The following is a 26,887-nucleotide window of genomic DNA, read 5'->3' as shown; positions in this document are numbered from 1 at the left end:
ACAGAATCCTGTGTTAGGTTATGACAACAGATGAGGTACTTTGCTAAATGTTTCACGCACATTGTCTCATGCAATCCTTAGCAATAGTCCTTTTAGGTGATTTTACGTTTACCATTTTCCAGATAAGGAAATTAGGTACAGAGGAATGACTCAAGTCCCGAGTGACCCAAGTGGATCCTGCAGTCGGAACTCAGCAGTGCTCTGCAGGTTCCAGGATGTTTTCAGGAAAGTGCTCTCATCCAGTTCTCATAACAAGCCTTTGATGTAGACTGGGCACTTGTCAACATTCCATTTTACAAATGAAGAAGTCTAATTTTAGTGTTCCAAAGTGGCCTGCCCAAGCTCAGAGCAAGAAAGCATCAGAGCTGACAGTCAAGACCAGAGCCTTGCCTCACCTGCAAGGTTTCGTGGCCACTCCAGCAGTCAGGCTTGGCAAGCACACCCAAACCTGTGTGCCTAAGTGCTCACTGCATTCTCTGCTTCAGAGCACATCTGTCCCATATCACCTTTATTAGTAAAGGATGTACGCAAAATATTTTTAAAGGGGAATTGGTAATATGGCTCTATAAATTTAAACATAGTTTCTGCAAAAACATTTTTTCTGTGATGTCTGTAACAGTTCTTTTGCCGTGGTAAAGAGTTAGGCTAGATGTAATGAAATACAACCATATACAGAGAATATGTAAGAAATATCTTCACCAGCCCCCTGTAAAATTGTTTCTTAGCAGCTGTTTTTTAAGGCAGCCTTGATGTTTTCACATTTGAGATGGGCCTTCACATTCCAGCACTTACTGCATTTTTGTGGACATAGCATATGCAAGATAGGTTGAATGCCGGGCCATTTAAGAATTTACTGAGTAGCTTTTGTAATGGCTGTAAGTTCATGATGGGAAATGCTTTCCAATAAGACTACCACCTTAAAATGGGCGCCGTATATTCATACGACAGAACAATGCTAACTGTTTTTTTCTTCATGGCAGAGATTCATGTGACCCAAGTTACAACTGTGCTGGGAAAAGTTAGTCCATTGCTTGTTTGTACCATTGCTTTCTTCAGACACACCACCTGAGGTAACATTCACAGCTCTGTAGACACTCGCACCTGAAGGAAATGTAATTATAAGCAGCAATGTATCAAAACTGTCACTTTTAAGTTGGATGTCACCTATTACATAAAGTTCTGGCATGAGGTATTCAAAGAAAAGTCTAGAAGCCATAGCATTTACCTCAATGACATCTAAATAATCAAAATAATGGAAAAGGCATCTGTAGCACTGATCATTTCCCAGGTGCTGCAAAATTAAGAGTTCCATATATCAGAGCAGGAAACCTTGAAGTTAATTCTGCTTTTTATCCAGTACCTCTTATTCAGTCCTCTCCAATGCAAATGTTGTCTAATGCAAAACAAAACAAAATAAAATATAATAAGATAAAATAAAATGGCATATTCGATAAAACTTTGCAATCTGGTCATTTCCCAGTCTAATGAGGAGCTTGAATGGCAGTGTCCCATGATTTAGTATAAATTGTAGATATTTTAGGAAAGAAGGAAAAATAAATTGTACTTTGCTATTCACAATTTATTACTCACAATTTATTTTTGAACCAAAAAGGCAGAGCGATGCACATTAGCTGCAAAAATCTGGAAGAAGGTAGCGGGACCCCCGTACCACACAGGAAACCACAGTACCCTCAGAAGGAGGTCCAGAGGAGAAGTTCATGAAGGGACGCCCTCAAAGGCTGAGGGCAGAGTTAACAGAAACAAGAGATAGGGGATGACTGTGGAACTGGCCATGGCAGGACCTCCCATTGTAGATGCTAAACTTAGCTTAAAATGGCAATCCTGGAATGATGCAGAGGGCAGCCCTTCTTTGAAACAAATTATTTAATTAAGTGGAACAGCACGACACTTCCTGCCCAGGCCCACTAATTGCTTCTCTTCTATATGTTCCCTCATTACCCTGTTTATATTATGAAGATAGCAATTTCCTCCTTGATAGGCTGTTTTAAAAGTACCCGTCTCCTCCATTTCTTTAAAAGAGGATGATTTCACTCCCAGAGCTAGAACTGGACCACATATTCAATGGATATCACATTGACCCTGCTATCAGTGTGAACTTAATAGTGTGAAGACCAAAGAAGAATGCCATTACATGTTAAAATCTAACTGTCATGCTTCTACCCCAGGGGGAGGAGTGCAACTGTTGAAAGTATAACAAAGCTGATAAAAATTAAAACTCTTAATTATGTATTTAAATCCAAAGCTGTCAGACGCCAGTTCTACTTTGATAGTTTCAGCCCTTTCATTGTTGTTTGCTTTGGGTCTAGACACACCCGCAGCATCCCATTTTCTTCCCAGCTCCAATTATCACCAGCCAGTTACTACAAAATAATTGTCAAATGGTCTCTTAACCCTACGTTGGTTATTCATGTATCTTAGTTCCCTCCTGTTCTCTTCTCAATTACACTGCCCACACCTCATTACCTTCTGAGATCTTCTCCCAGCGAGATCCACCGAGAGCCACGGGGACCCCTCCGTTTTCATTCTCTAAGTATTTCTCTGCTCCTCTCCTAAGCTCTTTCTCTGATTAAATTTCTCGGCAGCTCTGAGGATTTACACTCCAGCTAGTTTCTCTCTGGTTTGGGTTTTTCATGCCCTCACTTACCCAGTATCTGCTGCTCTTATTTTTTCCCAAATCCCCTATCCTTGGGTCTATCCTTCATATGTACTTTTGCCTGTTGTATCAAAACAAAATTTCCTACAATGCAGTGTATTAAATTCTACTTCACTCATGTCTTTGGTTGCTTTCTCTTCCTTCTGTACAGAGCCTTTCCTCCTCCCCTTCTATGTATGTTAACTTCATTATTCTCATTGATGAAAACGCTCTGTTTATAATGGTTGTCATATGGTCATCCAGGAGTTTTCCCTTATTTCTAAGAAGACCATATCTTTCATCCTGTCCAGTTGTGGTCACTACTTCTTACACCTCTTTCTGTGCCCTGTCCGTGTCTTTTATCTGTGTGATTCTCCAAGCAATCCTTCCTCTCTACTCTAGGCATATTTCATTGACATGCAGAGCAGAGGTAGTAGATGAAACTGCCACTTTCATTGGGTCTTAAATTGATCGAACCACGTTTGTCCCCAGGAATTTTTAAAAAGCACGATGCATAATTTATTTTGTTGTTTTGTTGGTGACAGGGAGACAGCTGCTATAGCTGACGCTGAATGTGCGTGAGGAAGTTTTAGTACTCTTTATTTACTGAGAAAGTTGAGGTCTGAAAGAGATGGGCATTGAAGGAAAAAGGAACATCTCTTACATTTATGTTTGGGAAACTTTTTAAAATCCTAGCGATGGGTTAATTATATGCGTGCTTGTGGGTATGTACTGTGGGTAATACAACTATGCCGAAGTTTGTAATAATACCTATTATTTAAAATAATTTACAAAATCTTCTGAGGCTTTTGATATCATGGTTTGTTTTGGCAAAGGCAACATCAACGGTGCTGGTAGAGAACTCACTTGTCCTCTGCAAACTGTCCACATTTCTGCCAATATTTAGCATCTCATCTTCCGTCTTGTTTATTTTGTTTGTGGTAAATTATCATTTTGGCAATGTGCCTTTGAAACAGACTTCATTGATACAAAAACGTGTCTGATGTGGCCAGCAGGAAAAGAAAGACGTATAATTCCTCATAACAATGATTCCAGGGGAAATTTGGTGAAGGGCATGGTTAAGATAATGAGATAGACTTAACTCCAAAACCAATGAATATTCAATGGTCTTTGCAGTTTCCATCTCAAACTGTTTACAAATTAGTAATGATTTTTTTTAAAAAGCACTATGCTCACTCATAAAGTGATTTATACCAAGGACCCAAATAACGCTCAGTTGAAATGGGATGCGACATAAACTCATTTGGTCTGAAGAGACTATAATTCTTATGTAGGAAATCTCATGTCCAGTAATGGGTGGAATTATCTTAGGAGTGTACCTAATACAGCGGAATACACTTGATGGGCACACCACGAAGTTTCATTATGGAGGATCATTTAGAGTGGTCTTTTAAAACTGGGGGTATGGGGAAATATTGCCAGCATCTAGGGTTTTATGTACCTGAACAAAATGGCTTCAAATGCAGAAGGAGCATATCTTATTTGCTTATATAGAATAGCCAAATTGGTAACAGTACTATCACCTGCCTATGTAATTACCATGTGGAAACATGTAATATCAACCCTGGCAGACACACTTCACCATTCAAATGTTCAGAAATACTGGATCAACTCAGCTAGGACACAATCTACATCTTTTCTCGATTCAAAATTTTTATTTCAAACATAAAAATCTCTTTGCTGTTTACAATCTCTCAAATAAATAAATAACAAAACAAATATACATTGAAAGTCTGAGGGCTAAATTGCAGGCTAAAAACTACATATGCTGAATTCTGTTCCCAATTTTGCAAATGACTTACAGAAAATTAATCCAAGTAAAGGGAAAATAGTAGAGTGGATTGAGTATTCAGGTATATAATACAGTTATGGCTCTCTCTTTCAAAATATTTATCTACATCTAACTTTCCATCTAGGTCTTTGTTTCTATATCTCTATACATTGGCTATACCTATATATGTCTCCGTGAATAATCAGACACTAACCAAGTACACTGATATTTTGGATTTGGAATATTTTATAACATTTGAGTTGTTGTGACATTCCAACTATAATGTGGGGGAAGGAGAATTACCAGAAGTTAAAATTCCAGGATATTTCAAGTACCTAGGAGACTGGCATGTAAGATGTTGATCCAAATGTGTTCAGTGGAAAGATAAAACCAACTCTGGATTAAGACTTGGCTTAAGTTGACAATAAAGTAACACACACACACACACACACACACACACACACACACACACACACACACACACATGTTATTCTCTCAAGAGTGTCCAAATGAAGTCCTCAACCTGATAGCCTATCAAAAATGCAACATGTGGAATCTAAAAAAAAGAAATGGATACAAATGAACTTATTTACAAAACAGAAACAATGAATTTATGGATACCAGTGGGAGGGCGTGGCGGGGGAGGGATAGATGGGGAGTTTGGGGTTGACATGTACACGCTGCTATATTTAAAATGGATAATCAGCAAGGACCTACTGTATAGCACAGGGAACTCTGCTCAATATTCTATAACAATCTAAATGGGAAAAGAATTTGAAAAAGAATAGATACATGTATATTTATAACTGAATCACTTTGTTATATACCTGAAACTAACACAACATTGTTAATCAACCATACTTCAATATAAAATAATAAGGTAAAAAAATGCAACAAGCTATGTAGATTCTTATTTTCTTTCCAAATTGTCTCTGGAATTTGATTTACTTGATGTCCTACACCAATCTTATAAGAAATAAATGTTTCTTCCCTGTATTGTGGGATTCTAGAAGCTGCCAGAAAAAGTACAAAAGGCAGAACAGATGAGAAACTATTTAGAGGTCATGGTTGAAAAAAAGTTGCGATTCTATAAACAGATGATATTGCTTGTATTCTTTCTAGGAGTTCTTTAACATGGTTTCAATCATCATATCCCAGTTCACCAATGAAAGAGAACACAAGAACAAAGCCACAAATGTAATCTTCTTAATTTCTGATTATTACCCAATATTAGTAAGCATTCCTTCCTTCCTGTGATTGAAAGGGAGACCAGTTAATAAAGTCAAGAAATCCCATCAGCAAGACACTATTTATAGGTCCATGCTGGGAATCCATTTTATATTTCTATTACACATAATATTTAGACATAACATTTGGGATTATGAACATAGGATAGAGTACCAAATAAGCATTTCATGTCAACTTCAAGGTTTCATAAAACAAGGAATGAGCTAGTATGTTTTGAATAATAATTTTAAAATATTCCCTATGAATTTCAAAAGTAACCATTTTCAAATTCTGTGATTATAATTTGTAGAAAAAGATTTTAGCTTTCAGCTTCCACATTTGAATTAGTGAAATTCATGTATTCATTTGAATAACGGGTATTGTGTTTGACACTGGGAATACAGTAGTGATAAGAGAGATAAGATTCAGCTTTCACAGAGCATACAGTGCAAAATGGAATATAATCAACAAACAGTTACATCATTAAAGATGTTATATAAATTTGTGATAAGGAGTACACAGAAAAAGCATAGTGTATGTCAGGAGGTATTAACAGGGAGACCTGGCTTAGTTTGGACATTGGGAATGGCTTTCCTGAGGATGTGACAATTAAGCTAAAATCTGAATGGTTAGAAAGAATTAGCAGCAAAAAAGAATGAGGAATAGTTGCATCACTCCATGCCTTGGATGCTTTGATTCAGAATTTGGGGATTTTTTTTTCTGTATATTGGAAGGTTTTTGAAGGGTTTTAAACAGGCAGAGATATTATCAGATTTAAAAAAAAGATGATTATCACATTACTGTGCATATAATATATTGAAGGGTCTCGAACTGTACTGTCCAACATGCTGGTTACTCTCAACATGATGTCATTGAATACATGGAATGAGATCGGTATGAATTGAGATGAGCTGCAAGGGTAAAACACACACTGGCTTTAGAATACTATGGAAAACACAACAGTGCAAAATATATCAACTGATGTAGTAGTTACACATTGAAATAATATACTGTGTTAAATAAAATATATTCATAAAATTGATTTTACCTGTTTACTTTTTTAAATGTAACTATTAGAAATCAAAACTTGCATATGTGGAGATTTCTGCTCTGGACATGCTGGCGTAGACATTTTACTTCCTGCTTTCCCCACTGACTATATATCATTTTAAACCCAGAAAATAATGCAAGAAGCAACCAAGGGGAACTCTGAAGAAAGGAAAGAGTAAAAGAAAGATGTTAGGGACTTTGGCACTGGAAGTACCTCACAGTGGCAGGGTATCACATAAACCTATCCAATAGAAGGAAGTGACTCAGGCCTGACATTTTCTGAACCCCAACCTATACGCGTAATGGGGCCCCATTACAGGAATCATTCTTCCCGTGATTGAATAGGGGACCAACTGACAAAATCAAGCGATCCCATCAGCACCAAACCCAGGAGCGTCAATTGTGAGTCCTGCTGGCAGTAAAAGACCCAGGGAAGAGTTCTTCTCCGCTAGCCCTGAGACTCTCCTTCACCACCGAGAAACATTGGGAAGGCAGAGGAAAAAGGCAACAAGCAACCCAACCTGGGAAGCACCCATGAGCCAGACACTCCCATCCCGCACTTAGAAGCACCTGGCACCTCACCTGGGGGTTCTCTGCCACCTCGAGCAGCACCAGTGGCAAGAGAGAACCTGAGCAGCAAACAATAAAGGGAACAGACCAGAATAACACCTCAAAGCCTCTGAAAAGCAAGTGGTCATTAAAACCACAACCTGTAAAAGCAGGCCAAGATCTGAGGGCTAAACATAACACAGTGACTGCCTCTAAAATAAAAGATGCACATTGGACTTAGAGACTCCCTTACACAACAATTCAAATGTCTGTTAGTACAATTAAAAATTCACCTGCCATACCAAGAGCCAAGAAGATCACATTTAAGAGGAAAGTTACTCAACTGATGTTGGAATTATCTAGGAAGGATTTTAAACAATCATCATAAAAATGTTCCAACAATCAATTAGTCTCTTGAAACAAATGAAAAATTAGAAAAATCTCAGCAACAAAATAGAAAAGGTAGGTGTGGAAGCTTATATTATTGTTTTAGATATTTTTCCTTTTTAATATATTTATTCAATGTTATAAAAATCCCTATAAGCACGGCTTTCACTGTATCCCATTAATTTTGATGATTTGTATTTTCAAGATAAAGTTTTTCGAATTGCCAAAAAACCCAAGATCCAATTATATGCGGTCTACTATGAGATAAACTTTAGATTCAAATATTCAAATAGATTGAACCAAAGAATGGGAAATATCAAGTGTGTCAGTTTCCTGTGGCTGCCATAACAGATTATCGCAAATTGACTAAACAACACAAATTTATTTTCTCCCGTTTCTGGAAGTCAGTGTCTCAGATAAGTTTTACTGAGATGAAATCCAGGTGTTAGGCTGTAGTCCTAACGGAGACAGCGTGGTAGAATCTGTTCTTTGCCTCTTCTGGCTTTGGTGGCGGCTAACCTTCTTTTGTCTTTTAGTCACATAACCGCTATTCCTGCCTCTGTGGTCACATTGCCACCCCCGCTACTTCTTGTGTGCCAAGTCTTCCTTTCTCTCTCTCTTTGTGATTGGATTTAGGGTCCTACCTTTATAATGCAGGATAACCTCCTCCTGTCAAATTCCTTAACTTACTCATGTCTGTAAAGACCTTTGTTTTGCCAAGGTAACATTTACAGGTTTCAGGGATTAGGTGCTGATATCTTTGAATAACCATTATTCAGTCCCCTATATCATGCAAATAGCAACCATAAAAAAGTTGGAGTAGCTATAATAGTATCAGGAAAAAATAGACTTTAAAAGAAATATGTTATTAGTAGTAGAAAGATTCAATTTATAATGATGAGAAGGTCAATCCATGAGGAAGTTATAATAACTATAAACATATGTGCACCTCATGACACAGTCCTCAATTACATAAAGCAAAATCTGACAGATTTGAAGGAGAACTGGACAATCAAAAATAATGTTTGGAAACATCAATACCCAATTTTCAAGAACTAATATAAAAATTGGGTAAAAGATGAAAAGAAAATAGAAGACTTGAGCAGTACTATAATACAACTAGACCAAAGAGACATATATAGAATATTTTACCCAACAACAGAATATACATTTTTTTCAACTGCATATGGAACATTCTCCAGTAAAGACTATATCCTAGGCCATAAAACAAATTTCAATACATTTAAAAGAATTGAAAGTATGTTCTTCAACCACAATGGAGTGAAATAGAAGTACACAATATTGAGAAATTTGAGTAATTCACAAATATGCAAAAATTAAACAATACCTCCTAAATGACAAGTGGATAGAGGAAGAAATGAGATGATTAAAAAATACTTTGAGATAAATCAAAACGAAGAAACAACATACCAATACTTAAGTTCATCTAAAGCAATGCTCAGGGAAATGTATAGCTCTAAATGGTAATATTATAAAACAAGAAAGGTTTCAGATCAATAAACTAACTTTCTTCCTTGAGTCCTTGAAAAAAAGAAAAGTAAACCTAAGGCAAATAGAAGAAAATACATCATAAATATTAGAGCAGAAATTATTAAAATAAAGAATAGCAAACGACAGAGGTCATCAAAAATATCAAGTCAGTTCTTTGAAAAGATCGACAATATTGGCAAACTTTTAGACAGAGAGTCCAAGAAGGAAAAAGAGAGAGAGAGAGAAAAGAAAGTGAAATTGCAAATATCAGGAATCAATGAGGTAGCATTACTAATGACACAATAAAAACTTTAAAAAGATTACAGGAGAATAACATGAATAACTATGTTAAAATTGATATTTAATGAATACTAAATAGAATGAATTAATTCCTAGAAAGACAAACTACTAAAACTCACTCAAGAAGAAACAGAAAATCTGATAGATTTACAAAGCGTATAAAGGAAAATTAATAGTATATTTACAAACTCTTCTAAAGAGTAGAAAAGGAGGGAATACTTTCCAACTCATTCTGAGGCCATAATTGCCTAATACCAAAATCAGATGAAGGTATCACATGAGGAGAAAATTACAGACCTCATACAAATATAGAAAGAACAAATATAGAAAATCTCTTAACATAGATGTAGAAATTCTCAACAAATACTAGCAAAGAGGACCCAGCAACACATAAAGAGGATTATACATCATGTCTGTACAGGGTTTATCCAAGGAATAGAAGATTGGTTTACCATCCAAAAGCCAAATAATGTTTTGATGAATTAATCATATTAAATGGTAAGGGATAAGGAATCTGGGGTCCTAAATTGGCAGAATATGAATTCTGTCAGTAAACTTCATCCCCTTACTCATTGCACTGCTATACTTTAGCCTCTAGAACACCGTCTGTCACATACTTAGTGATAAAATAATTGTTGAGTGAATGGACAAAATGCAAGCACTGTGCTAAGTACAGTATTCTTTCAATTCTTTAGACAGCGATATCAGATAAATACGAGCAATTTATAACTGTGAAATAGTACCGGAAAATTCAAATATCTTCACCTGTAGAACCAAAAATGTGGCAGCAGTAAGGATTATCCACTGAGGATTAACCAATTAACCAATGAAGATATGTCTCTGGGTATTTAAAAGTCATTGGACTAATATGTTCCAGTGGGTTATAAAAGAATACTGATAAAGGTGAATTTTTTCTCCTCCCCACCCCGCCGCCTTCTTTTACCAGAACCGCAAAATCTAAAAAAATCAAAAATAACTTTCAAAGATTGGATCACCTAAATTTTTGTAAAATTTTCATAGGATAGACTTTATAGAAAACCACTTTACTCTTCCAACATCCATGGTGGATTTCTCTTCTTCCTGAAACCTACATGTTCCTGTTTATTTAGATTTTAGGTTAGAAATTTGTGGGGGTTTTTTTTCCCCCGAAGAGCTATGATTCTAGATATCCAAGACAGAAAAGAAAGATCATTATTCCAATCTGTTCAGATCATGTACATTTGCAATGAGTTCTACTCTCATACCCATCATTCATAAAAAAATAAAAATTGAAATAAATTGCTGAAAGCTTATTATTTGTCAAGTGTTTTGCTAGAAGCTGTGGATATAAATGGTGTATAAGACGTTTTCCAGAACATCAAAGAACTCAGTCTAGAGAGAATAAGAAAGGGAGAAGGAGGAAGCGTCAGAAAGCACCTAAATTCCTAACTTTAACAGAAGGTAGAGAATTAGCATTGCCTTTGCCCCAAGACCAGCATTCTTCATTGTATGAATTTCCTGGCAAGTGACCTAAAGAAAAACATAGTTTCCTTATTGTTCCCTTTTTCCACAAAAAGGGTAGGATTTATGGTAGTGTAGCCTCTTGAATTTGAACACAGTTTTCTTTTGAGTGATCTTTATTTTACTGTTAAAAAGACACCTCCTTTAATCTCTGATCCATTGATTATAGCTAAAAGTTATTTTGAATGAAAATATCTTATTCTCTTTTTTCCCTTATATTTCTCTTTGATGGCTTTATCATTAAATAAAGCTCTTGTCTGGTCCTCAAATGATAATAAATTTAACTGATTTATGAAGGTAATAATCACCTGATATTACATGCAGCAAAAACTAACCCAAATAATTTAGGAAATGATCATTGTGTTAAAATTAAGGAAAAGAAAAAACATTGAAGACAGCAAATGCATTAGAGATAGCAAATTTTTAAAAATATGTCCTAATTTTAAAAATTAATCTATCTTAAGCTATGTTTTTAAAAAATGGATGAAAGAACATTTCATATTATAGAATCATTAATGCATGTATCAGTCATTTTATTAATTTCCAATACGTAAATAGTCATTTGTATATAACCACCATGAAACTATGTATTCTATATGTCTATCCATCTTCTAAGAGTAGTCAAACTCATATTAATTTCATGTTGTTTAATACATACAAAATAAAATACATCAAAGCAAAATTTCCCCCAAAGACTTCTCTAATTCAATAATAAAAGAAGTCTTGTAATAATATTCATTAAACATGTGTAAGTTATTGACATCTATTGTTGAACAAAATGAAGAGAATCAGAATGAATGCCCTTAAAGGGCAAATATATCTTAATGATTGTCATGGTGAGATTGATGGCGTGTCTTTATTGATAACAATTTCTATTCCAAATTATAGGCAACTCACAAAATAACGCTCAACAAAAGTGTTAGAAAATGAAGACATAGTATATCTAATTGACATTATTTCACATTGTAACTGTTTAATTACCATCCCCCAAATGTTCATTTAGGCATATTTTTGGAATGATAATTAAAATTGAATCATGTCTTATTGATGCTGGGCAAGCTAGTTACTTCCTATTTCTGTAAAATGAATAAATTAACATGGAAGATTAACATTAGTAACCTTGGAATATTTTTCAAAAAGGGGATTTTTCTTTTCTTCTTTATGGAGTTGATAATACTAAATATCTGTATATATTTTGAGATTTTTTTCAAGGAAAATAAAATATAAGTGAGATTACTAACACCTGAGATTAGGAAGTATAGCAATGTGCCTTTCATAGCTGAAATGAAAATAGCATTGAAGGTTTAACTGTGTGAAATTGAGGGGTTCACTGTGAAATTGAGGATGTCCAACTGTTCCACAATTTTAGTTATCTCTTCCCAAAGGTTTAGTCATCATGTTTCTTACAAGACCTCAATGTCATGTCATATCACCTAGAATGGGCTCCAACAAAATAGAATACAAGTTGCCATTATCATTTTATTCAGTTTTGAACTACTAAATCTCCAGAAACAGAATTTAGGGAGAGATAAGAACAAATAGCACACCTTATACCTAAACAATGATCCATGTTTTCCTTCTATTACAAGTAAAGATAATCATTTGCAATGTCTCTGTTGTCCAACTCTGCGTGAGGTGATTCACGTTTATTGCATCATGTTGCTATTCCAGGTTTGAAAGTAGGTGTTAAGTCCATTGTACTGATACATATACTATTTACAGAGTTTAAGTTATACAAAGTCATATATAAGTTATATAAAGTCAGCTGGCACTTGCCAAAGTTAGGATTCAAACCCAACACTTTCTCACTCTGAAAACTGTGCTCTGTAAATGCGTTTCCCCCAGATTCTTGCCATGAGACTTGGGTTTGTGTTTATGTAGATTTAGGGGGATAAATGAGCTCATCAAATAATGGCAAATGTGCAGCCTGGGAGCACCTCACTGCTTTAATTCCGTCTTTTATAGGCACCAACTCAGAAAATGCTGCCTGGATACGGTGAGTTACCACGTGCACTGCTCTTAGGACAGCATGTGACATACAGAAAGCATTCTATAAATATTAGCAATTATTTCACAGAAGTCTGGACTGCAGCCTCTAGAATTAGCCCTCCTGGCCTTAAAGCCTTTCCTCTGACTCCTTCATATTAGCTGTGTCACTTTCAGTAGGCAACTTAATGTTTCTGACTCAGTTTACTCATTTCTGAAACAGTTAAATTAGTAGCATGTGCTTCACAGGCTAAATATAAATTAAATGAGATGATTTATACAAAATTCTTAGAATAGTGTTGGACATTTAGGAACCACTCCAAACTCCTGGTCCTGATTCACTTCAGCCTACCCAAATGAGATCTTTTTTACTCTATGCGTTTTCTTAGTTAATGATGCAGAAAAACGGTAAAGAGCCTCAATAGAAGTCATTGCTATTGCTGAAAAGATTTCTCAGCGGGCTGCTCACACGAGCCTCTTCCCTGGGACCCGAGCCCTGGGGTCAGGATTCTGTGTCTGACAAGCTCTTTAATGGAGGACTAGACCTGAGAGTATTTGTCCCCCAATGCCAGCAGTTAGTTAGCACGGACCCTGTTCTTGTTCACCTTAGTTTGTATTATGTCATCTCCACCAACCAATTAGAGGCGAAGACAGCTGCAGGTGTTTTTTGAGCCCTCTAATGAACATGGAACTGACAATTCTCCTCAAAGGTAACAGCGTTAAGTGGGTGAGGTAAGGAATTGAAGAGGAGACTAAATTCTCTATTTCTTCAGAGGACACAATGCAAATAATTTACTGTAAGGTACATACGGTGAAAAAGTAACTCATGTATCTTCTTGAGCCAAGAAAAGCTAAAGGAGAAACTGTTACCAGATTTATAAAAAGTTTATCTACAAATCAATGTTTTGTGAAATTATTTTTGCAAGTAGATGGTCATCTTCTGTATTTTCCATCTCACCCTCTTTTCCACAGCTAGTTGGGAGTAACTGAAGTTATGGTAAACTTAGATATGCTCACTATTTAGACAGTCTTCTCTGAAAGGTACTTGCAAAATTATGCTTTGTTTTTGTGTCTGTTAAATTACAGTTTTCACTGAACATTACCTAATGGTAATCCTCTACAGTCTATAAACTTGTATCAATCCTTCATGAGCTAACACCTCATTAAACCAGTGTCTTGATTCAGAAGAGTGCATAATTCAAAACAACTGCTATTCCCTAGCCAAATAAAATTTCTAATATTATCAAACAAAATATGGGGAAATCCAAACTGGCTAATTAAAGCTATTTTTTCATTCCTTGCATTTTGATTTTAATGAGGTTTTACAAAACTGGTCTTGCATATTTCTACCATAGAGATCCAATCACTTCACACACAAATCTCTTTAATCTTTGAGACATACATTAATGATTTGGAAAATACTATACAAATTATCTCATGTTCTCATGCACATATCTACGTATACACACACATATATATATATATATATATATATATATATAGCTGTATAGCTGATAAATTTTTCTGAGCTACAAAATATAAAATTTTAAAGCAATGTGTTAATTCATTATGATGAATGGTTTGGTTCTTATGAATCAAATTAATCAAGAGTAGACATCTTCATGGCACTGTTCTTCCAAAAATTCCATGTTTTTCCCTATAATACCCACAATATATAGCCAGAATTTTGCATGTAATTGGTTTAAAATAAATATTTGTTGAATATATCAATGAACCTTGGAAGGACAATTTATTATACTTTTACTATACGCAAAGTGCCAAATTCTACTGAAAAGTCTTATGATAGATATCCTGTGATATAGATGAATCTTTATCCTAAAAAACGTAAGGCAAATAAAGCAGATCATGGAAAATGCCATAACACAGACCTGACAGAAAGCAAGGAAATTAAAGACAGAGCAAGTAACTGTGGCTTAGGGAATCTTGAAAGGCCGTTAGTAAAACTGGGAAGTTTTAGTGAAGGCAAAAAGACAAGACATAAAAGCCAGAATCTGCATTTATGAAACACAGATGGGAGGAAAAAACAGGTAGCTTAAAATTTAAGATTTACAAAGGGATTTATGTGATGAGAAAGTACTTTTCTTACTGACGAGCTACAACTGGGTATTTTCTGGAGTTCCTAATTTTACATTAATATAAAAATGTGAACTTGTATATGCTTTTCTTCTTCTTAAATCATTTTTATCCTCTTTTTTATTCATTGTTATTGTTTGGTTTCTCTCTCTTTTACCCATATCTCTTGCATTCTTACCCTTCTACCCACAAATCACTCCAAGCAACAAATATGAAACTTTAAGAGGTATTTGTTCATGGTTCCATGTTTACATGGCTATCTAATACATGCATATGTGTAGATACATGTACACATTATAAAATTAAATCATATTATACATACTTCTCAGCATTTTGCTTTTCACACTCAATAATTGCTTCCTGCACTCACAAATAATAATTTATGCCTAATTATTTCTTTTGAATTCTGAATAACATTCTTGCCACTGATATACTATAAATTATTCCATAAACAATAGTACAATAGATGACCATATACGTTTAACTTTTTGACCTAAAGGAATTGTGTTTCTCTAGTAGACACCCAACACTGATTTTTGCTTTCCAAAGTATTCTGACACCTTCAGTTTCCACCAACAAGGTGTCATGCTCCTTACACCCCTATCAGCTTCAGGTGTTTAACATTTTTGTTTGTTTGTTTGTTTGTTTGATAGAGGATAAAATTGTCTGTTTCATTACTTTGAAAATCCATGCCTACTGGTATGGGTTTAATTCTTGTGTTGCATACAGACATATCCTTTCCACATATTTCTATCGTGTTGTTTTTGTTTTGTTTTTATTTTAAGAACTAAGTATTATAAATATTAGCCTTCCCTTTTTTCTGTAGTTTTTAAAAACCTATTATTTATCTTTTCTATTAAATTTTGACAAGGGAAATACCTTGTATAGGTAGCTTTGAGTTTTCAGCTTCAGTTGGAAAGTTCTTCCCACCCATCCACGATCTTGATTATGCAAATATTCTCCTAGATTTTCTCACAAGGGTTTTCACTTCTTTACTTTTATTATACATGAAACTTTAATTAACCTCGAATTTCTTTTTACATGGTGTAACGCATGAGTACAGTTTTATTTTCTTCCCAGTGGATGCCTAGATGTGCCAGTTTCATTTATTACATTGTTTTGCTCTATATTTAGTTTTTTCCCCCTTACTTTTACTTGCCTAGGAGAAAGGTAAGTGGCCCAGGAGTTATGACTGTTGGCCTGGGAGTAAGAAAAACTGAGTTATAACCCTGCACTTTTTATTTATTCCTTTGTAACAGGCAGTGACTTGTTATCTTTTTATTTCCTTATTATTGAAATCAGTCGGTTGATACTTACTTCTTAATGTTGCTAATACATGAAAAGTCAGCACACAGCTTCATACACAATTTTTCCTTACGTGCCAACTCTAATCATTTACTTTCTATCACCATTAAAGTAATCTGGTTATGTCTAGTAATTACTGTTAAACAGCTAAAATGCTAAACCAAATAAATCAATCAGTTTCATCATCTAACTAGTGGTGACCTACCATGCACTGTGGGGTTGTGTCTATTACATTTGGAGGAAAGAATTCCCTTTTGTAAAATGCCCAACTTCATTACAAGATAGGGTCAAACCACATCAGAATTGTGGATTCTCCTGACCACACTGGTTCAGTAAAAGGTTAATCTCTCAGCCTCAGCTGGCTAAGCCTATCCCAATGTTCCTAAGGTCAGGCCAAAGTTTCTTAGGCTATCCCACTGTTCCCCAAACTATCCCACTATTCTTAAGTCTATCCAAATACCCCTAAGGTTAAACCGGTGTTCCTATTGCTGTCCTACTCTCTCTAAGCGGCTACCCCACTGTTCAGAAGCCTATCGAAATGTTTCCAAAGCTATCCACATTTTCCTAAGGCTATCCAAACCCAAAGGCTATTTCATCTCATTGTTTCTAATCTTATCCTAACATTATAGGTACACATACTTCGTCTTAGTAATGAACATAAGTACTGGTAAAAAATCTCTCCAGGAAACATTTATTACCTGTAAACAAGGAAAGCTGATAACACTGACCAAAAAAAGTAGAAGAAAATATTACCCCAACTGAAATTTAACCTACAGCTAAATTTTCAATTAGCCTTCTACACACATTCAAAACTTACAAGATCCTTGCTATATAATAGCTATGCATGTGGTTCTGGTTCCTAGTTTTCAATGAGTCAGAAACACATCATTCAAGCTTCTTATACAATATCAAAACTATCGTTTCTTACCAGACTATTCCAAATGCAGTTTCATCAGAAAGAATAAAAGAAAATCAGGTTGGGGTTCCCCTTTTGGGTTGTACGCTCATTAACATCTTTCCACAGTGATGCCTAGGGCACAGCTTTATTTATATTTTCTATTTCTTCCTAGTTCAGTCTCGGAAGGTTGTGGTTTTCTAAGAATTTGTCCATTTCTTCCAGGTTGTCCATTTTATTCGCATATAGTTGCTTGTAGTAATCTCTCATGATTCTTTGTTTTTCTGCACTGTCAGTTGTTACTTCTCCTTTTTCATTTCTAATTCTATTGATTTGAGTCTTCTTTTTTTTCTTGATGAGTCTGGCTAATGGTTTATCAATTTTGTTTATCTTCTCAAAGAACTAGCTTTTAGTTTTATTGAGCTTTGCTATTGTTTCCTTCATTTCTTTTTCATTTACTTCTGATCTGATCTTTATGATTTCTTTCCTTCTGCTAACTTTGGGGTTTTTTTTTTGTTCTTCTTTCTCTAATTGCTTTAGGTGTAAGGTTAGGTTGTTTATTTGAGATGTTTCTTGTTTCTTGAAGTAAGATTGTGTTGCTATAAACTTCCCTCTTAGAACTGCTTTTCCTGAATCCCCTAGGTTTTGGGTCATTGTGTTTTCATTGTCATTTGTTTCTAGGTATTTTTTGATTTCCTCTTTGATTTCTTCAGTGATCTCTTGGTTATTTAGTAGTGTATTGTTTAGCCTCAATGTGTTTGTATTTTTTACAGTTTTTTTCCTGTAATTGATATCTAGTCTCATAGTGTTGTAGTCAGAAAAGATACTTGATATGATTTCAATTTTCTTAAATTTACCAAGGCTTGATTTCTGACCCAAGATATGATCTATCCTGGAGAATGTTCCATGAGCACTTGAGAAGAAAGTGTATTCTTTTGATTTTGGATGGAATGTCCTATAAACATCAGTTAAGTCCATCTTGTTTAATATGTCATTTAAAGCTTGAGTTCCCTTACTTATTTTCATTTTGGACGATCTGTCCATTGGTGAAAGTGGGGTGTTAAAGTTCCCTAATATTATTGTGTTACTTTCGATTTCCCCTTTTATGGCTGTTAGCTTTTGCCTTATGTATTGAGGTGCTCCTTTGTTGGGTGCATAAATATTTACAATTGTTATATCTTCTTCTTGGATTGATCCCTTGATCATTATGTAGTGTCCTTCTTTGGCTCTTGGAATAGTCTTTATTTTAAAGTCTATTTTGTCTGATATGAGAATTGCTACTCCAGCTTTCTTTTGATTTCCATTTGTATGGAATATCTTTTTCCATCTCCTCACTTCCAGTCTGTATGTGTCCCTAGGTCTGAAGTAGGTCTCTTGTAGACAGCATATAAATGCGTCTTGTTTTTGTATCCATTCAGCCAGTCTATGTCTTTTGGTTAGAGCATTTAATCCATTTACATTTAAGGTAATTATTAATATGTATGTTCCTATTACCATTTTCTTAATTATTTTGGGTTTGTTACTGTAGGTCTTTTCCTTCTCTTGTGTTTCCTACCTAGAGAAGTTCCTTTAGCATTTGTTGTAAAGCTGGTTTGGTGGTGCTGAATTCTCTTAGCTTTTGCTTGTCTGTAAAGATTTTAATTTCTCTGTTGAATCTGAATGATATCCTTGCTTTGTAGAGTAATCTTGGTTGTAGGTTTTTCCCTTTCATCACTTTAAATATGTCCTGCCACACCCTTCTGGCTTGCAGAGTTTCTTATGAAAGATCAGCTGTTAACCTTATGGGGATTCCCTTGTATGTTATTTGTTGCCTTTCCCTTGCTGCTTTTAATTTTTTTTCTTTGTATTTAATTTTTCATAGCTGGATTAATATGTGTCTTAGTGTGTTTCTCCTTGGATTTATCCTGTATGGTCCTCTCTGTGCTTCCTGGACTTGATTGACTATTTCTGTTCCCATGTTAGGGAAGTTTTCAACTATAATTTCTTCAAATATCTTCTCAGTCCCTTTCTTTTTCTCTTCTTCTTCTGGGACCCCTATAATTCAAATGTTGGTGCATTTAATGTTGTCCCAGAGGTCTCTGAGACTGTCCTCAGTTCTTTTCATTCTTTTTTCTTTATTCTGCTCTGCAATAGTTATTGCCACTATTTTATCTTTCAGGTCACTTATAGGTTCTTCTGCCACAGTTATTCTGCTATTGATTCCTTCTAGAGAATTTTTAATTTCATTTATAGTGTTGTTCATCATTGTTTGTTTGTTCTTTATTTCTTCTAGGTCCTTGTTAACCGTTTCTTGTATTTTCTCCATTCTATTTCCAAGATTTTGGATAATCTTTACTATCATTACTCTGAATTCTTTTTCAGGTAGACTGCCTATTTTGTTTTCATTTGTTTGGTCTGGTGGGTTTTTACCTTGCTCCTTCATCTTCTGTGTATTTCTCTGCCTTCTTATTTTGCTTAACTTACTGTGTTTGGGGTCTCCTTTTCACAGGCTGCAGGTTTGTAGTTCCTGTTGTTTTTGGTGTCTGCCCCCAGTGGGTAAGGTTGATTCAGTGGGTTGTGTAGGCTTCCTGGTGAAGGAGACTGGTGCCTGTGTTCTGGGGGGTTGGACTGGATCTTGTCTTTCTGGTGGGCAGGACTGCGTCTGGTGGTGTGTTTTGGTGTGTCTGTGAACTTATTATGATTTTTGACAGCCTCTCTGATAACGGGTGGGATTGTGTTCCTGTCTTACTAGTTTTTTGGCATGGGGTGTCCAGCACTGGAGCTTGCTGGTCGTTGAGTGAAGCTGGGTCTTAGCGTTGAGATGGAGATCTCTGGAAGAGCTCTCGCTGATTGATATTATGAGGGGCCAGGAGGTCTCTGGTGGACCAATGTCCTGAACTCGGCTCTCCCACCTCAGAGGCTCAGGCCTGACACCCAGCCAGAGCACCAAGACCCTGTCAGCCACACGGCCAGGTACATGGGGAGTTTCTTGCCTTTTGGGAAGTCTGAGGTCTTCTGCCAGCGTTCAGTAGGTGTTAATTCACTTGGTCCTTCAGGCTTGCGTGTTCCCCTAGAGTCAGGAAAACGATGAGGAAGAGAGGCACAAATGTGCAGTGCAACTGAGGAGAAGCGTTTCTAGTCACATCTAGTGAAGCTGGTCATCAGAACAAGGGCTGGAGTCGCAGGTGGACAGAAATGATGTGGGATGTGATATAAAGAGTGTCCAGTATGTTGCCAGACTTGTAAGTGTTTGCACCAACTCTCTCTAAGGCAACCTTTGAAAAGACAGTTAACTCATGGCTGCCTACAATCCTGTCCTTGATTTGTGCTGCATTAAATCTTCTCTCAGGAGAACAAACAAGATGGTAAAGCCAGCAGTCATGGAGTCAAATCACATGACCTGAATTTAGGCTTAATATCATGAAATAAGAAAGGAGGTTTCTGACATTAGAATAAATACTCCTCTCTCCAGGCAAGGGAACCTTAGAGATGGGTACTACCTATAAGACATCACAAGCCTTTAAAAAGAGTTTGGTTGGATCAGGGGGCACCTTATTTCTATGGTACTGGCAATCTAACAGCAGGTAATGGATCACCAGGTGTATATTTTATTGTTAATCTCAATACTCTTTATATAAATTAACATCAATAAATCCTAAATATAAATTAACATCAATAAATCCTAAACATGTAATATTGAATGAAAAAAGTAAAAAGCCAAATGATATACCCAGCACAATACTGTTTGTGGAACAAGAATAATCCACACTAGTAAAGTATTGTTAAGAATGCCTCTAGGTGTAAATAAAGCCATACAGGGCAGCTATATGTTAGATAAACAAGAGTGGAATAGGAATAGAATTAGGAGTTGGGTGAAGGAGCCAAAATAAATAAAATTTTGAGGGCCTTCTCTGGCAGTCCAGTGGTTAAGACATGGTGCTTCCCCTGCAGGGGGCAAAGGTTTGATCCCCGGTCGGGGAACTAAGATCCCACAAGCCACGGGGCACAGCCAAAAATAAATAAATAAATAAATAAATAAATAAATAAATAAATAAAATAAAAATTTGAGATATTAAAACAAAGTAATCTTGCCGTGGCCTCACATCTCCTGTTCCCTGATGTGTGGGAGAAGTGCAGTTGGGGATCAGTAGGTGGGTGTCAAATCTTGGATTCTCATTTAGATGACTTATATCCAACTTCTGGCAGCAACTTCTGAGACTTTGTCCTCTAACAGAGGCCTCTCAAGGTCATGGAATAAAATAAAAACCCAAATGTGCTCCAGTGTTGCAGAAGGGCAGGGACTATTAGCAGCCCAAAGTACAAAGCAAGGAATTCTACCTAGAAAAACAGAATTAAAACATTTTTTGTCATGGTTCACGTCAGATTCTATAAAACAACATTCATCATATTCTAGAAAATACCCAAGGTTTTTGGAGCTGCAAAAACTCTTCCCAGCCCAAAGATGAACGCGTATTCTACTAGAAATTAAAGAATCATGAAAGTCTTCTAACGCGCATGATGATGCCCTTACTCTTTGGCTTCGATTTTCTCTGTCCTCTAATAGGCTTAGAACTGCCCAAATATTACTTCAAAAACATATTTCTATCAAAAAGAATAATGAAATTAATAACAATAGCCTTAAGCCCATGCTTCGAAATAAAATTCTGGAAATCTCAATGTATTACCTTCAAGATACTGTAAAATCAAGGGCTCTCAAAATGCACAGAATTCAAATTCTTCTTCTAGATGTTTCTCAGAAAGAAGACATGTAAAGTACACTCAGTAGAGTGGGAATCTAACATACAATAGTTTTGTATCAGGCATTGTTCTGCTGGAGCCTCTTAAAGTAATGTATTATGCTTTTGCTTATAAGAGATCAATAAGTACTACTTCTGTTTTACTGTTTTCACTTGCCTTCATGGGCAGTAACAATTATGGGTTTCTTCACATGATCATAGTTAAATATAAGTAACTTACTGTTGTGTTTTTAAGGCGAAACAAATGCTCTCATTGGACTTAGTGAAATCTACCCTTGCACGTGCCTGGGAAATCATTACAAATAGAGTGAACACAAATAAAGCAAAGCACAATTATTAGGTTTATTTCCTAAAATAAAATTAGTCCATCTGAAAGTAATAAACATAGTAACCCTGACATAACAACTTCTTCACCAAACAACTCTTCCTTTGTACATTAATAAAGGTGGCTTTTCATTCCTTTGTGTGCAGCTTTTCTGTTGCCTTATTATTATTTAAAATCTCATATATGGTTTGACCTTGACTTCATGGCAATGCAGGGATTCATCAGTTTTATATCTATGAGTCCTTTGACTTAAGGCTTTGGATGAGGATGTGGAAGAATGAAGAAATGAATTTGGGAAGAGTGAATATTAGGACGAATCCACATGATCCTTAGAAGAAGTCATTCTTAAACTTCTGTGAACAAATTCATGCAAATGGAACACCCCCATTCGCAAGGGGCTCCGACTACATGAAATGCTTTCTCTCACTGCAGGTGCTGGCCGGCCTCAGCAGTAAACTCCTTCAGTATAGAGTTAAATTTTTCAGATATGACATTTGCATGTTCTTCTATGATGCAGCTTTGTTTCAATACCTTAGCAGATTTCTAGTTCAAGATTGCAAATAATGCATCCACATCTATATATCCTCCTTCCACAACTCATGTTGAAAGGATAGAATATTCCATGCACACACAAATGTGTGTATATGTGTGTGTGACAGACACACACATACTGCCATACGTAGCCATACTACAGTGTATACTCTGCTGTATGCCATACCACTAACCTACTCAAGAATAAGAAATGTTTTAGCAGAATAGAAAGTATAAGGAATTCACAAAAAGCAAATACATTCACATTTGTCAAAAGTGTAGAGCTGTGAAATCCACAGTGCAAAGCACTAGTGGTGGGACCATGTCTTACAAATGGAGGCCCAGAGGAGAATCAATCTTATAGCCAAAAAATACAAAAGGCAGGCATGAGCCTTGGGGAAGTCATCAGGGTAGTTTTGGGGCCCTTGCCCTCCCCTTCCGTACTTGTCAGCTATGACTTTTACACTCAGAACAAAGGTCAGAGAAGAGCATTTACTAGGAATTCCCTGGTGGTCTAGTGGGTAGGATTCAGCGCTTTCGCTGCCGTGGCCCAGCTTCAATCCCTAGTCGGGGAGCTGAAATCCCGCAAGCCCCACCGCCGTGTGGCCAAAAAAAAAAAAAAAAAAAAGAGCATTTAATAACAAGCGAGGAATTGATATGAAGGCCACTAGGATGAGAGACTGATAAAACAAAAAACAAAAAATAGTTACAGAGATGGTGGGAACTCAGGATTTCCCAATGTGTATGCACGGAACGGGATGGAGAAAAGGGAAATAATGCCAACGTCAAGGTAGCTCTATATGCGAGTGAAGTTTACTAGAAATCTCTACCTTCCTCAAAACGTGCTCCTTAATTTAGCAACTTTGGGAATTCCTGGCTGGCAACAATGTTCCCCTGCCATGAGCCACTAACCTGAACAGAAACCATACTTAACCTTGCATTCTGGCTTCTGGGGAAAACATATCTACACAAGTGCAAAGAAAACCCAGCCCAATAACTAATAGCATTGACCTAATTCTCTGCCATACAGGTGAACAGTGAATTGCAGAGGAAATGGGAATAATTAAGGGGACAGAGAGAATAGGAAAAGTCAAATAAATATTCTCAAAAAGACAAGATCTTTGTGCAAGAAGGTTCAGCTTTAGAGGCGGAAGAAGAAGAATACATGAATGTTTTTGGAAATTAAAAATTGATTGCCAAAATTTGTCTTAGAGAATTCTGAGTAATTTATTTAGATACTTTCCACCCCAAGAGGTAGAGCTTAATCCCTGCCCCTTTTCCTTTTGGTCATGGGCTGGACTTAACTGACACACTTCCGAAGACTAGAGTTGGGAAAGGGAAAGTAGAACTTTACCATGGAAAACCTGACATACACTACCTTAGCCAACTGACTGTTTACATCATCAGTGCTGTCATGTGGATATGGTATCACCAGAAAGGTACTTCACCTATGCAGCGTTCTTTCCAAAAACTCATAACTCCAGTTTAATCGTGAGAAAAAACATCAAACAAACCCAGATTGTAGGACATTCTGCAGGATCCCTGGCCAGTATTCTTCCATAGTTTTTTTTATTGAAAAACAAAGAAAGACTCGGAAACCGTCAAACTGACATTACGCTTATGATGATTGACTATGAAGCCAATAGAGCAATGCTTCAATCATTTTACCTTTTAAATTTTATACCCAAACTCTCCATTAAGTGCGAGAACAAAATACATGAATTTGTAGACATCGAAGAGTACACCAAGTTTAAAATCCACAGAACTTCTGTGAAATAAGTATTTAAACATATACCAGTACAACTGAAGACAGAAGCCAAGAAAGAACAGTATTTTATCCAAGAAACAGGTACTTCTGAAAATTTTCCAAGGAAAAATACAGAGAGTCAAACAGAAATGAAGACATAATCAATTTAACCTGGGCATTTGGGAAATTCTCATTTCCACAGCACAGATTTGGTGGCAAAGTTTTTATTTCCTTCTCTGTGGACAATGTAATGTCTTGCATGATAAGGAAATAATATCTTCTTAAATAATGAAAGGTTTCTTTCTTTTTTTTTTTTCTTTGAAATAACAAGTTTAGTGCCAATAAAAATAAAGGCAACAGCAACCCACAGAAAATAGAAAGAAGTATGAGAAGACAGGAAATTTGATAAGGCTGATCTGGGAAATTCCAGTACTCATTAGAATAGTGTTCCAAAAGTTGTTGTTTTTTTTTAGAATCACTGAGATTTAAGGTACTGAAGAACTTAATTGTATTTAGAAGACAAAATGTAATGGTTACATATCTTCAAAGTGTAAATGTAAGAATGTGGCAGAGAATTAATGGGGATGATAAAAGATATAACATAGGTTTGTTGGCCATATAGATTGAAGACATCCTGCATCAGGAAACACAGAATGTACTCAGTTCCTTATTATTTAGCTATTAACCATGAAAAATAAACAGGTCTACAAGGGAGAAGAAAAATCTTGGCATTACGTTCATAGCAGAGAAATCAAATATATTTTTTTAATTGAGAAAATATAAATTAGATATTATAATCATAGTTTATAAGAAGACACAAACAGAATATAATAAATATAAATCATCAGAAGGCCTAAAAAGGGAAACCGTTGCAATAGTTACTTCTGGGAAGAGTCAAGAAGAAGAATTTTTTTTTTTTTTATTTCACAATTTTCTATGCTTTCCCTTCTTTTGTTATTGAATTTATTACTTTCAAATTATAGAGCTTTAAAAATACTGTCAAATCTATGTCTAAAAATACTGTCTGAACTAATATAAACTAATATAAAGGTACATGTCATGAGACTCCAAACATTCAGTCATGTAAAGGGAGTTTATTGTGCTATTGCTATGTCTTTATTTTTCTCCTGTTCTCACTTTTTTCCATTGACTTAGGAATTATGTTGTATATACCATGGTTAATAATAGCCAATAGAAATGGGTTTTATTAATGGAATAAGAAAAATAGCAAACACAGTACAACTAACCTCTCCCCAGCTTGGCTCCACAATCTCCAAATGTTCTTCTCAAACTTGTTTCTTGCTTCTCTCGAAAATAGAGAACAAATCATTCATTCGTTTGATTAGCATTGAATATTGCAGAGTTAAAGTCTACACAAAACTTTGTGTCTACAGGAAAAGTGGACATGCAAAAAGACCAATTAAATAAAAATATGCATGTACTTTAGTAAAATAAGGAAAAATTATTGTGTGAAGGCGGGGAGGCACCTAAGTTCCTGGGGCAACAAGAAAAGCTCTAGAGAGGATACACAATTGAGTTCAACCCAGAGGATGAGGAGGACCTTGCTGGCTCATAGTGAAGCTGTGTTGATCAGATGTAGTGAGGGGCGCTGCACACCTCGCCTAGCCAGAAAGGGGCAGAACTGGATTTGAATCCAGTTTATCTGGATTCCGACCATCTGCGGGTTGTATAGGTGTATATTTAGAAACAAAGCCAGAGAGATCATAATCATTAGAATTGGGCACAACTACATTTTTTTCAATACCATTCAATAGGTAATAATGACGATGGCATTACTAAGAGACTGGCAAACACGCAAGACTGCATTTACAAAATTGGGTTGAGGTAATGGGAGAAATATGACCCCCTCACAGGCTTCCACCAACAACTCCACTTTATTCCACTGATCAAACCAGGCAACAGCAGCGTTGCAAAGCTGAATCCGTTCCAGTACTGAAATTCATGGGTCACTGTAATAATTATTACATATAAGTCATCTGCTCTGCTTTTGAAACTATGTTATGGGTGTATGGTCTCAGCATTACTTCATTTCACTTCTAGAGGTAAAAAGAACAAATTCCAGTATGAACCCTTAGCTATTAAACAGAAGCCTATAAATTTACATGCATCTTACAAGGCTCCTTCATCACTGTACTAGTTACTGCTTTATTGGAGCACCTAAGGCGAAATTGAGTGAAAAGTGTGGATTTTGTTTTGAGTAATTGGCTTTGTGTAAACACGAATGGCCAGACAGTCCTTGAGATATGACACCTCAGTATCAGGTGCACACACTTGAATTAGGTAGAAGTCAAGTCCAGT

General features: G+C 36.0%; 1 long non-coding RNA gene across 1 annotated transcript; it reads left to right on the top strand.

Annotated features, from left to right (window-relative positions):
* The first annotated feature begins 14,411 nt into the window (after nucleotides 1-14,411).
* LOC309643605 lies at nucleotides 14,412-24,551 on the top strand. Its single transcript, XR_014253897.1, has 2 exons — nucleotides 14,412-23,423; nucleotides 23,501-24,551. It is a non-coding gene; the product is annotated as an uncharacterized lncRNA (long non-coding RNA).
* Nucleotides 24,552-26,887: the final 2,336 nt, after the last annotated feature.

This window comes from Balaenoptera physalus (genome assembly GCF_965194825.1).
Source record: "Balaenoptera physalus genome assembly, chromosome: 15".
NCBI lineage: Eukaryota > Metazoa > Chordata > Mammalia > Artiodactyla > Balaenopteridae > Balaenoptera > Balaenoptera physalus.
This window is presented reverse-complemented; position numbering and strand designations above follow the sequence as displayed.